The sequence below is a fragment of the Bombus fervidus genome, chromosome 10 (genome assembly GCF_041682495.2).
Source record: "Bombus fervidus isolate BK054 chromosome 10, iyBomFerv1, whole genome shotgun sequence".
In the NCBI taxonomy this organism is placed as follows: Eukaryota; Metazoa; Arthropoda; class Insecta; order Hymenoptera; family Apidae; genus Bombus; species Bombus fervidus.
In genome coordinates, this window is record NC_091526.1 from 9,394,383 (window position 1) to 9,408,879 (window position 14,497).

General features: G+C 41.8%; 2 protein-coding genes across 14 annotated transcripts in view; one reads left to right on the plus strand and one right to left on the minus strand.

The window, feature by feature from the left end:
• Positions 1–14,497, minus strand: part of LOC139991742 (uncharacterized) — a 77,780-nt gene that overhangs the window by 17,347 nt on the left and 45,936 nt on the right. The window lies entirely within an intron of this gene.
• The window catches only part of Tn (tripartite motif containing protein thin), a 56,581-nt gene continuing 45,812 nt past the window's right edge, over positions 3,729–14,497 (plus strand). For 3 of the 10 annotated variants that reach the window (XM_072012057.1, XM_072012058.1, XM_072012059.1), the window contains exons 1-2: positions 3,731–3,886; positions 7,103–7,210. The gene's annotated coding sequence lies outside the window, so the exon portion shown is untranslated. The other 7 variants (XM_072012055.1, XM_072012049.1, XM_072012056.1 and 4 more) reach the window with 6 other exon arrangements.

The window sequence follows — 14,497 nt, forward strand, 5'->3', positions numbered from 1 at the left end:
CCAACTGCATATAACGTATAAATTATTCCCGGCTGGAATTTCTAATGCAAAATTCGCGTGATTTATATACGTTCAAAGGTGGACGATGATAAAATTCAATGTGAGTAAACGATGAAAAAATAACTTTAAAAAATTCGTCATAATTTCGAAAAGAAAAAAGAAATCTACGGATTTGTAAGTTTTACTTTTTTATGAAATTAACATTGCGAATGAAATTTGGTTCCTGGGATAGACGAGAGGATGACTGGAAACGTTAGAAAATTTTCCCCGCAGAGCATTTCTCTAGTGAGTCACGTTAAGTTCGTTTATTTATCGTAGCATACGAGTAGACAACTAATGAGCCACACAGGCGGGACTTCATCTTGAAATTGCAACAGTAATCCTGTTAAGTGGCCAGGAAATTATTTCGGTCTCGACTAAATTTCCTTTTGCTTTGCTTCGTCCTCGATATCGTGGCATGGATTAAACAGTGGCGGAAATATCGATTAATAAAAATTGATTTATCGTGGCAAATAATTGGAAAGAATTTTAAAGACTAGATTCTCACGTTATGAAAGGTGGAATTTTCGAAAAAATCTTTTCTCGAGGTCATCTTTTTTACGACATTCCAAAATCATCGGTATTCTTATAAATTGATCTTGTGTGTATATATATTTTTTTTTTAATAAAAAAAGTGCGTCTTTTTTTATTTTTTATATAAAAACTTTAAGGCATTGGTGTATGAAAATTCTTAACTTAAAAGATATTTCATAATTTATCTTCAGATTAACTTTAAATGTTACCAATATAATCACGACGTCCGTGTCCTCGTTACAGTGCTAATGGATTTTTTCAAAGTTTCCTATAGCGCGCATAACGTTATTCGTAAAAGTTTCCCATAGCAGATGTTCAAATATCCTCGTAGATTTTTCTATCACGATAATAAAGAAGAAATTTTGCTTTCCTTAAACGACTCGAATTTCCGAGACAATTCCAAATGCCAAGATCAATGTTACACGACTTTGCGTCATTATACAATCGACTGCCAGAAAGCGAATTCAAATACAGGATCAACATGCAAAGAGCACGCAAAGAACATGCAAACACGCATCATGTTTATTCATTTGAAAGTTTCTTAAGATACGTCTCGTCATGACTAGATTAACTTTGTTAATCTATCGCGTGTTTTCTCCCTAAAATTAGAAGCGGCACACCAAGATTGTATCTCTCTGCTGATCATCTAACGGTTAGTTTTATTTTTAGACAGAATGGTTGTACATTTGTGACTCAGAAGCCCCAAAAAACGACCCGTGAAATCTCTCATCCGGCGCGGTATATAACGGAATAAACGTTTTAAAATTACGTTCCAACATGCGGGATAACGGGGTCCGATGCACGGCAACGCCAAGCCAAAATATCGAGCGCAAAATAATTTCGCGATCGAAAACGTTTCTAGGTTTTCATAACGGAAACGAAATTTCAGTTGGCTGTTTCGTCGTTGATATTTAACCGACGACAGTAAACCGAACGCGACACGGAATTTCGTGACAATTCGGACTAATGGCGTGGCTGTCGAATCGATAATAATTCAACATTTAATTACGATTCTGTCATTTGAACAGGACGCGATGCGTTCGGCGAGAGACCGCAAACTATACGCGACGCGGAACGTTGCGGGCGTCGCTGGTATCGGTGTATCGTATCGAATCGGAAGATAGATCGTCGTGTCAGCCTCGAAACAAAGTCAAGAGCAGACCGTCGATATTTCATCGCTGGTGGCCAGCTCGTTGAAAACAAAACCGCGAACCTGCCGCGTCTGTTGCGTCGCCGTTCGATGAATTACGCAAGTTATGCAATCGTTCTGACCAACAGGAAAAGATCGCCGAGTATTTCTCCTTGAAAGATAAACAGCTATTACGTTTGTCGGTTAGACAAGATGGAAGAAGTTGGATGGAAAATCGAAGCATAGATTCCCGAAGTGTGAATCGCCAGCTGATTTTAGGAGGATCGTATCAAATATTCAAATACGACGGTAGTTTACGCGTTCATTTGGACGAGCTTCACTCGTCGAGATTCGTTGGGACAATTCAAAATAGATTCGACTAAAGCTCGCACGAGAATTACGCTGTTTCTTTATAGTTTCTCTCAGCTTGTAAGTCTATATCGAATTAATTTTGATTCGTTTATTGATCGACAGTCAACGGCGATTACATCTCGGATCAATCATTTAGTCGTTAGCTTTAGTTAATCAGTGTAGCTTAAACGTGTAACGAGTAGGTGTCTTGTTACACTTGGCAGTGTGTGCAAGGGAAACTAGTTTCGTCGAAAGGCGGTGTGATATTCCGTCATCTATTACAACGTGGTTTTGAAAGCACGAAGATCATGGATATGTTAGGATCGTTAGTAGGTCCTATAAGTCGCGAGTACCCACTTTGTCATCTTTAAGTCCTTTCTTCGTTGGTGGCAATAGATTACGGTCGCTTTAACGATTCTGTCGTCCCTCTTTGCCTCTCGCTACTGGTCTTCTACGTGAGATAGAATGTCTGTATTTGGAAGAAAACATCGCTACGACGGGATATATCAGTGAGAAAGGAAGGTTAAAACGACGAAAAAGAGGCGCGGTTGAAACGAAAACTTCTCTCCATTCTAAATGGACCAGCGACTGACACAGAGGATATTAAAAGATCGGGCTTATCTCCAAAGACGCGATAAATCTTGGGAACTTTAATCGAGCGAAAGTTGCAGTTGTGTTTGTCGCGATTTACTTCCAGCAAATTTTCTTTCCACCGAAAGAAGAATAGTTGGACAATGGAATTGGCTCCGGAGAAGGGAGAAAAAAAAAATGATCTTAAAATCGCGAGAACTGCTCGAAGCTTAATGAAGTCGAAGGTGCACGAGTGACGAGGTTGAGGAACAAGGGTTCTCGATGATTTCCGGTTAATCGACCGCGTTCACCGTTTTATAAAGATCGCAGTGAGGAAAATGGCTTTTTCTGACAATTATTTACCGATCGACAAACTAATATAATCGGCAAACCAACAAGTTAGAATTTTACAACTTTAAGTTGAATCAGATAATCAGCCAACTAGTAAATTGTAAAATTTCATTCTCTTAATACCGAACTTGTTGCTGTTGCACAAGTACACGGGTCTAAATTAATTGAAAACAGCTGCGAATAAAATGTTACGTTAACGCAACGTTGGCACCAGGTGGGTTGCTACTACTTCGTTTGGTCCTGAAATTATTACCAAGACCAGCATTCGAACATCGTCGTGTCCACAAAAAATAACAACAACCACGAGTCCAATGACATCACCGTTAATTACGAACAATTCCACGGAACGATCGTCATTCGTCACTAAAAAATAAAAATAAATTAAACTCAAAAAGAAATCCATTTATTGATCGACAAAAGCGAAATCGTAGTCAAACGAACGACACGAGGAAGCCAAATACGAGACGCTGGTCACACTTTCGAAACGCGATTCGGTCCCAACCAAACGATCCATTTTTATCCACGATGGTCGCGAGGATGGCATGCAAATTTCGAAATGCCACGGTGAGGTTGAAAACAATCGTGGGTGGTCGAAGTTCAAGGACGTTGTTGGAGGAAAAAGTGCCCTCGACGACGAAGTGACCAGCACAGGGGGTAAAGATGACTGAGAAGAGGACCTCGCCATTGGCGTGCACGGGGATCGACGGTGTTCAACACGACGCAGCCCGTAGAGGCATGGACGAAGTAACGGGAGCAGGTGGAGGGGTGCGAAAGCTCGGGCAGAGGATCAAGAAAAGACGACGAAGAGGGAGGAAGAGGTGGCGGCGGAACAGAGCGGCGAAGTAGCTGGCCAGAAATAACTAATAAGACATTCACTCTAAGACGGGCGGCCAACCGGCCCGGACGAACGCGGTGCGTCTCGTATAACTTCGTAATCGGGCACCTTATCACCCCCTCATCAATACGATAACACCACACACTGTTCGTACCTGCGCGAAACAACGGTGACGAGAAAAGCGTGGCAACAGAATATCGCTAGACACACGCGTCTGTATACACACAGTGCCGTGGAAACCCAGTCGCGTATCATTATCTCATCTCTTGGTGTCCTAGTTTCTGCAAAGTGCCTGTTACTGATACTGTTGTAGCCTTCTTTACTCCAGACACTGTTGATTAAACGAAAGAAGCGTAACCGGGCAACCAACTGATCGTAAAACAAAAAAAAAAAGAAATAAAGAGAAATATTTGAATGAAATTGGAAAAAGGAGAAGAAAAGAGAGAGAAAGAGAGTGGAGCAAGGAAAAGAGAGAAAGAGACTGGAGAAAGAGAAATTTCAGTCAAGTATATCACGTGTGATATCGTATCTTATTGCATCAAATACGAATCAAGTGCCGAGAGTGAAGAATTCGATTCTCGTACTCGTGTGCATCGCGACGTTAGTTCCGTCTTCCGGCAAGGATATCCTACACCAGCTGGTGCTTACGCGAGAAACCGACGAATCCGCGATTGGACCCGAGGCTCGGACGCGAGAGAGGATCTCTTTTCGCCGTCGCCATCGGCCGTCTAATTTTAAGTGTTAGATAATGCACACCGGTGCGCACCGGTGCGCTCCGTTACTAAAACGGTACAGCGCCGGCGATGCACACGCTCGCCCAGCGCGCACGCTCGTTCACGCGCTACCATTGGCGTGGAAACGCTTGCCCGCGCGCCTCACGCCTTGCCACGCGAGTCGTGTAAACGCGAGGAGAAGAAAGCGCGAGAGAAAGAGAGTGAAAGCGGTGAAAGGTGCACGGTGGTGATGAGTTTACGCGCTGCGTCCCTACTCCCTTTAACGAATCCCACAGGAGACGCACGGGACCGGGAAGCCTGGGAAATCTCGGGGATTTCGAACGTATCGAAAGTCGAGACTTTCTCCTCTGTACCCGAGGGGTTTTCGTAGTATTTCAAGTTTCGACTTTCCAAGCTCTAAACCGTTTCATAGCGTGTCCCTCGCCCCGGGCTGTTTATTATTTTATAACATCTTTCCTTTCCCTCGTTGTCTCTGGAGACGGCTTATTAACGTTTCCTTTTTCATCTATGTGTATATTCTCTCTGGTGGCAGACACTCGATAGACTCTTTTAGAAATGGATCCTCGGATAGAGAAAACTAGAGACTTTCATCACCGCGAGAAGAACTTCAGTTTTCTCGATCTTTTTACCACCGGATTCGAGACACTGGAACGGTTTTCCCATCACCGCCGTGATCTCTCGTCCACGTCTCTGCCTCTTCGTTTTCTCATCTTTCTACGCCGTTAAAAAACTCCATACTGCTCGTGGAAACGAGCAAGCTTTCCGCTCAGCGCAGCAGATAACTCTTCCCTTTTTCTGTATCGCTTCTCTCTGGCCAACTTAACGACATCACGATCGACTTAGTTTTCATCCGTGGCCCGATGTGCGCTTAATTGCGATTTATCCTCGTTCTCAGCCGCTTTTCACGTACCACGATCGTTCGCCGGTTTCTTTTTTTTTTTTCTCGTCTCGTCTCTCTTTTCTTTTTTCCACGAACCCAACCCCTGTTAGACCAACCGTTTCCCTCTTCGTCGTTTTTCTATCCGATTCGCCTTTCTTCTTTTTCCGCTTTTTTAACCCTCCCTTCTATCATTCTCTCGCTCTATCCGTCCGGTTTCCCTTCTCTTCGTTGCTCCGCGTTCGCGCAGCTTCTATTCCTTCTCCGCGTTTCTCACGTCCCGTCCTTCGATCCCACTATCTTCGTCTGTCTCTCCGTGCTCTAATATGGCCGGCCGGTGTCCAATTACTCGCTTCGTTCTCGCTACAGTTTTTCCACGCTCTCCACGACCGCCGTGGCAACGAGGAAAAGATCCTCATCAAGCGTCGCGACACGACCTTCCATTTTCTGCTTTTTCTTCCGTGCCGCGGCCACCCATTCACCCACCCTAAACCTCCCTTCGTCCATTCTCCTTTTTTCTATTTCTCCGCAAACTCCTTCCACGTCGCGCCTCTTCGTCGTTCCAACGTTTCGCTGTGTCTTTTTCCGAACGGCCGTGCCGAAGATCTCGCGAGACGCAATCGATCCGGCGTGCGATTTAAATTGGGAAACCGTGTCGACGCGTGTCTCTTCGTGTTGGCGCTTCGAATAATTAGGAAAGAGAGCGGTAGGGAGGGGGAGAGAGAAAGAGAGAAACGAGGATTAAAAATATATGTTGGAATGTCGGGTGAGTGTGGTGTAACAGAATCGTCCAGGTTAAGAGAGCGAGGCGCGATTAAAGTTGGAAGATGAAGGGGGATGAGATCATCCCCACGTGGCTACTGTTCTTCCCGCTCTTTCGTCAAGGAAATTGCTGATTCCTGGATTACCGGTAATTCATGGGCAAAGTGATTTCTGCGCCAGATACTTCCCATGCCGAGTGGAAGGCACTATTATTTCGTTACGGGAATCATGAATTGATATTTCTGTTAAATATTCCGAAATATCCGCGGGATACGATCGTTGTGAAAGGCTTTGGTCGAGCCCATTCAGGACCAAGCGGACAAAATAGTAAATTTTACAAACGTTACTAAAGTTTGTCCAGAAAACGTAAATTACTGTTTTGGCATTGAAAAATTCCGCTGCACAAATTCGGAACAAGTTGTATAATTTAAACGAGAAATAGTTAATTATAAAATCCGTAGAACGCTTCGTAAAATTGTAAACTCTACGCGGATGAAGAGATAACAATGAAAGAAATATTGAAGAAATTTTTGAAACTTTATGATTAGACTAAAAAGACGTTACAAATGAGATTGACAAGTTCTTAATGGGTTAACGTGCAATCGCGTCTGACTAGGAATGCGTCTCATCTACTTAAAACTGTACACCCGCCTGGCCACATACTGATACGATCCACTTACTCGAATCATTCTACCTAACGCTTCAACTTATATTTACCTCTCGTTTTACTAGTTTCCGCCGCATCGTCGAAATATTTGTTTATGGTTAAAACACAACATATAGTATGGGTGGGGAGGGAGGAGAGTACAAACAGAATGACCACGGTTTCCCAATTGTATCGCGTGTCGAATTGGTGGTTACGTGATCATAGTTCCGTGTTCGCGCGACGACTCGTTTAACAGTGGTGATTTGATTTCTAGCTGTCACAGCGCCGGATATTGGTGAACGACGGGTGTGACCACTTGGGGCCCCCATAGAGAGGGCCCCCAACCGGAAGAAGCCGCCGTAAGGCGGTCACAGTCTACCAGGTAAGCTCTTCTCCTATTTCTCGATCGATTCTCGAAACGCTAACCACACGTTACATGTACGTTATGCTTGTTTTGCAATCCATAACCCGGCAGCCTAGTTTGCCCGAATGATTGTGAATTAAAAATTCAATAAAGCAGGGATTGACGGCTAGAAAAACATTTACCTAACTAAAGTGGAATTTTACCGACATTTTTATTAGAACGGAATGGTGAATTTCAGATTCGCGATACTGTTTGCCGTGAAAATTTCGCTTCGTCCCTATGATCGATGCCATGGAAATTCAGCCGAGATTATTGATGAGCCTTCGTTACAACTCTAATCTCGCGTTAGATCCTTATCAACGGCCGTTTCTCAAAGCAAAAGGAACGTCCGAAATTTTCCCAGGATAATGGTATAGCAGCTGCTTTCGCCGAGTTATTAAGACGAGGCGGGCGAATAAATGAATCTAGGCCCAATCAATCTTCGTCCGAGAGGCTTATGATTCTTTAAAGTATTAAATTCTCGCCACCGTTTTCGCTTTTCTTCTTCTTGCCTACGCTTGAAACGTTTCGATCGAAGGAAAAAGAAAAGGAAAAACAGCCAACGAAATCATACAGACGGTTAATCGTTCGCTGATTGATGCACGCAATTAGACGATTCAATTTTTGCGTGAAAATGAAAAGCTGCGCCCGAATAAATACGGAACGATGAATGTGCACGGGCAGAGCTGGTCAGCTGACTGGAAGTGGCGAATGTCGGGTTAAAAAATATTATCGGATAGCCGCAGACACGTCTACAACCTGTAAAATTGGACTGGTAGAAACGGTGTTTCCCAAACGAATTCAATTATCGCGTGTTCAGGAAATTTGCTTTCTCTCAAACGGGCTGAACGATGAATCGCTTTAGAAGCCGATGTTGGCAATATTTTCCGCGCGTTTAAGCGCCGTTCCTACGCGCTGATATTTCCAACGAAACAACATTCCGGTCAAGCACGCCCTATTGGATTCATCAACACCTAGTCGTAGTCTTCTAAAATTCTTGCGATTTTGCGAAATCATCGGTTCGGCCATAAGTTTCGAACGTGGATATCGCGATACGTGTAACGCTCTTCGTTTTTTTAGCTGAAGCTTCTTCATGAACGTGCGAAATGGGACGGACAACTTTTTTTGTTTCCTTGTCGGAATTTATCCTAATTATAAGATGTAGAATTCAAGGATTGAAAAATTTCCATATCCCCGGAAAGCATGTAAAAATTTGAATCTCCATGTTCGAGATGCTAATTCAAAAGTTTGAAAGTCGGCCATTAAAAAGTTGAATTGAAAAATTTCAATGCGATCGTTAGAAATTTAAATTTAGTAGCTGGAAGCGGGAATTGCGAAGTTTCAATTTGACCATTGAAAGTTTGGATTCGACTATTGGGGCATTCGGATCCAGTGATTTAAATTTAACCATCGAAGGATTGAATTTAAGCGTTTGAAATGTTTAATTTCGAAATGATTCATAAACTCTGGTTTTACTCGAAAGCTGTTATTGTGTTGCTCGAAGCTGAAGCAGAGTAACAGTTGGACCGGTTTCAAGATGCAACTTTGTAAACTCGAGCGCTTTAATCCGCGTTTGAAGAAGAGAAATGAAACGTTCGATTCGCTGAGCTACATTTGTTTTCCTATTTACCGCGGTAGTTATTCATCCGAAATGAGCGGCTAATTAATCTTCCCTCGCTTTTTAAGCGCCTCCTTTCTTATCCACCGCCCAGAAACGAAATAACTCTAATTACTTCTTTTCATCGAGGTATCGCGTTCAAATCCTGCCGTCGCGTGAAACTGTAATTTCCAGGGAATCGTCGGCGGCGGCGACCCCTCTCTTATAAAAAACTTTACCAACGTAGACGAGAGAATCATTTTACAGTAGCGCTCGTCCTCGGCGAATCAACGAGCCGCAGTTTCGAACGACGAGAGAAAAACTTCGGTGATATGAGACGAGGTCTCGCGGCAATTTCTGTTCGTCGTCCAGGAAGCGGCACGGAACGTAGAGTGAACGAAGGAGAAAGAAGTCAAAAGAGAAACGAAAGAGGGAAAAATGGAAAAACGAAGCTTTTGAATTTGAAAGTCGCCATTAACGAAACGGCTTAACAAAAAGTGAACGCAGGAAGTTGCGCCTCGAGCGGACCTATCTACACCCAAATTAGCGCAATTAAATGTGCCACGTTTCGTTTTACTAATTAATGTTCGTTTTTCACAAGAACCATGACCGTTCCGCTAATTCTAGCTCGAATGGAAATTCCAACTTGCGATAACGCGTCCACTTCGGTTCCTTTTCCTCTTTTTTTTTTTTTTTTTTTTTTTTATCTTTTTCTTCTCACACAAATGCTCGCGACCAGCAAGAGAACACAAAGAATACATAGAACGAAGAAAGTAACTGTCATGTAAAATCGTCTGTCGCAACGAATATTTTATATCAATTAACTAATGAGTCTATTGCAGTGGCTGGACGAGATAACGGGCAAAGAGTATAAATTCACAGTGTTTCAAAGGCAAATGTCATCCGGCCGACAGGGATCTACAATTCGAATTTAAACATTCGTTACACGTGTACATACATTCGTTACCAGTGACCTGGCCGTGCTAGTTTATACCAGAGCTATTCGTTCTTCGATAAGAATAAATTTCGTACCGATAACCGGACCGATACGTCAAAAGTCACGTATGATCGGTTGCACGCCATTCGCGGAGATAAATTCGCCTTTGAATTATCTTTCGGATTAGATTTCTACGGCGCTACCACGATATTCTCTCTTGGTTCTTTCGAATCTCCGTTCTTCCGCTCTTTGTTAACAATGCTACCCGTTTGTTTCCCTTCTCGTTTGATCATTCCGATCGAAGATTGCATTCGTACGTGAATTATTTTCTACGGTTTCGCGAATCTCTACTATCTGCGAAATTCAATTCCAAGCTTTTATTGCCGGCACTCTAATTTAGGAATTGCACATTGGAGAGCAGTAAGTTTTTATAGCATTAACCTTGCTGAAACTAATATCTCCCCAAGTTATACGATATCTCGTGTAATACTTGGCTTTGGTCGGTTCAGAATTAATGGATCGCACGACTGTTCAATTTTAAACTGGGTAATATTAATTTTACCAATTATATTATAAATGATAACGATTGCTAAATTCTTTATGAAAATTGTTACGACCCTGCGAGTCATTTCCGTTAGGAATGGTAGCTCTTTTACGATATAACACGAAGAAGACCAGGACACTGCTGTAAACATAACATCTAAAATGTCAGCGTATCTCACGCGATTATTATTAACGTTATGGCGACCCGCGATCCGCTACGCTTCGAGTGTTGGCTATTAATACACAACATACATGCTCCATTTATCTGCTTGTACATTTCTCTAATAATTTATTCCTTTGACCTTTATACTTCTTCAGAGAAAAACATAATTTGGAAAAACCATATTTCTGTTAATTCTGAATATGAAACTGACAATCGTTCGAAACCAGGCAATCGTCATATTGTTAATATATATTTCTTAGAAAAATTGGAAATATCTGGTACCAGATATGCAAGAAATTTTAACGACGAAGAAAACAATTATCTGTTAAATCGTTCTGAATTCTCCGTCATTTTCCTACGTTATCGAAAGGTTAATAAAACATACTACGTTAAAATTCATCGTCCGAACGACATCCACCGAACGATACATCACGTTTCCCTGGATCCCTAAAAATCTCTATCCAACAGGGAAACATTAGATTGATCCACGACACGATCTAACAGAAGTCGTTGTCAGAAGAAAAATAGATTCCTTGTATTCAGCGTTTACAGTGGACATGTGTGACGTATTCGTACAAATGGAAATCCATTTTTCATCAAGGAAAAACACTCCGGTTTCCCGTCGATGAATCTTCGACGACTTGCTTTTCTATCCCAACACGACCGTAATATTTTCGGAAGGCCCTAAACCGCATGAAAAATTCGTTTCTCGTTCAATTTCCTTCTTCCCCAAGGAAATCTACCCGTCATGAACAGCATCGTTATTTTAACATACTCGCTGATTACTTGGGGATAATTATACTTTAATTAGCTTTGCCTAAATAACGGCGTGTTTTCGTAAACCCTCTTATAGCAGCGAAACGAGCGCCGACAGAAATATTTAATTCCGAGCGTCCTTTCGATTTTCATTAGCAGAGCGGAGGAGCCTTCTCCACTTAAAGAACTAAACCTTCCCAGAGGAAGCTGCAGTGTCTCATTTAAATTGTTAAAGAATCTCTCCTAAAGAATTTAATAATTACGAGATCTTCGTCGATAAACGAAGCCCTCTCACGTACTTGCTCCTTCAATTCGATGATAATCTTTGATAGATAGTCTCTTCTGGCAAAATCTATTCCGGTTTCATATCGGCTTTCAGTATCTCGTCTCGGCTGTTCTTTTCGGAGACGAGATCGATTGTCATCGATCTTATCCGATATTCTCGGCTTTAGACACTGCTTTTTCTAAAACTATGTAAATTTGATTTGTATTCCCGAGCTGTATAACGCTTTATATTTCATACTATACAGGTTTCGTATCTCGATAAAACAACACGCAAATTATTTTACGGTTCTCAATAACATAGTCGGTTTTTATCCTCTTGTTATTTCGCTGTAAATCTGTCGTTTCAGCGGTGTATCTGCCATGCGATATAAAATATTAAATAAAATGGAATTTGTTAAGGCTGATAAATTTGTTATCGAATAAATGTAACGGATAGACGTTCCGATACTTATGACTGGCTATATAGATACGTTATTTTTGGCCGATCAAACGGACAGTAGAATGGAAGAATCGAGAAAAGGAAGCTAACAGCGTCATAAATCTACAAGAAAATCGCAGATGTACCGCTCAGCAGTAGCACGCGTTCGAACAAAAGTCAGACACGTACGCTGAGTGGACTTTCAAATTTCTTCGTTTCCTACGTTTCCTGAAATAACCGCCCTTTATCATGGAAATCTGAGTACTTACGTCGCTACTACAATTCCATAAACGTCGTGGTTTCTTTCAAACGTAGGGCGCTACCCTTAGGAGGGATACGTTGCATCAAAATCGAGATCGAAGAATGGAACGCTAGGCCAATGATACCTTGGGTTATCGTTGACCCATGGATTACGCCATAACTTGTAGCGATAATCCGGTACAAGAATTATTTCAAGAACGACGATCGAAATATTTCGTTGCCTGATGTATTCGTACGACTTTCGGTGTGCTATTTTGTAAAATATTGTACTATAGAAATACTAATTTTGTCAAATGCAATATATAAACATTTATATAACGGCGATAGGCGGTTCTCAATCTTTTCCCAAATGCGGCCAAAATTAAAATAAAAATATTTTAATACGACTAAGGAAGATAACTGGGATGAAAGAGCGAGAGCTTTTCTCCATTTGCGAGGGATAATGGAAGAAACGAATGCACACGTCGTTGTTTAAATAGCTTTTAAATGGAAGTAACGATGTTTGAGGGTTTTTCAAGGAAATGCGAGAAAATTTGTTACACGACTCGATAGAAAATTTCCGATTTCAATGATGAATTATCTTCCGTATATAAAAAATTTCTAACGTTAGAAAGATCGAACAGTCGCGTCACCTTCGCCAGAATAGAACACAATGAGAATTTTTTGTCATAATCACGGTTTATACGAAAGAAGAGATCGAATTAAAAATTTTTAATAAAACGCCACGCGTTGATCATCGGTTTTCGTTATCGCAAGCAAATAATGGCTTTTTTTAATATTCGTTTAACAAAACATCGCGTTCGTTCGGTATTCACTTTTCGCTCGAGTCATTAAATACGATTTTAACGCAGCTCGACCGGACCAGCTAAAACCATCACCAGCCATTCGTACTGTTTAATTTGACATCATGTAGCTTTACATCGATTTCATCGGCTGTGCGGCTTGTTTGGCTCGTTTCATCTCTAAGTTGGCTGGCATAAACTGTTTACAACCGCGGTTAATTAGCTTTATCACCGGCCGTCCCACAGCGGACATATCTTTTTCCATACACAATTTTCCATGTTTAAATTGCTCGTTTAACGTGCATCTCATTTCCACCATCGATACGCCCCTCTGTCTTTTTTTTTTTTTTTTTTAACATATACGTATACATATATACATTTGATCATATTCGTCGTTCGTACTGTTTAATCAACTCGGCACACTTGATTCTCTAACGGGAATGAAAATGAATTATTTCGATCGAAGGAATAATTAAACGTAACCAATCATATAGCAAACTTTCGATCAATATGAATAAATATAAATTGGCAGGACACTGCGCTAAAAACAACACTACGTAGTACACAAGAGCAGAGGGTACATCGAAGAAAGAAGAAGATAAAGAACGCAAACAGAATCACGTCAGAAGCCAAATATCCACTTCTAATAATACCGAGTGATTATCTCGATTTTTTGCAACGTCGCCAAAGCCACGAGTGAGAAGTTGCTCTTCTTTCTTCCGTGACATTTATTACGTGACTAGCTGCACTTTGTACCTCGTTAGTCCACGATGCACCTTTTCACAGTCGCCCAACCCCCTGCCGTTTGCGGTGCTCTCACGCGTGCAGTGCCGCCGGAGAGCGGGAAGAAAAAAGAAAGAGAAGAAAGAAGACAGAAGAGAAGAAGGAACAAGAAGCAAAGCGTTAAAAGAGCACTAAAGGTGTGAATACTGCGAGAGCTTATCCACTCGACCCTTGTCGGTGAAGTGATCCAATTTTGGGCGGGCTGGCCGATTTAAGCTAGTCCTGTGTGCACCGTTGGACATGGATTTAGTCTGAAGAACATTTTGCCACCAATTGGCTTTATGTACGCCGATGGAAACAAGTTCGTATAAACTTAATAAACGCGAACGTTTAGACTTCTTTCAAAATTTGAACGTGACACCGTTGGAAGAATCGAACTATAGCTGGTCGGAGATTCGAAGATCTGGAGATTAAAGTGGAAATTCGAATCGTTTAGATTTAGCGTCGAGAATATGACGCGCCAACCGACTTTCATATACACCGATGAAAAGCGCCTTTAAATTTGGAAATTTGTACGTGACACCGTCAGAAATTGAAATTTAACCGCATGAAAATTTGAATCGAAACGTTGGAGATTTGAAAATTCGAGACTAAATCGTCGGAAGTTTTGCTGAAAACTCGCGGGGACGGAAACTTTTGGAAGCGATTCAAGACGGGACATTTCAAAACTCTGCGAAAGTTTCGTGCATGCAAATACCCGCATATCGGAAGTACAGAGTCCACAGAACGTAGAATAAGTCG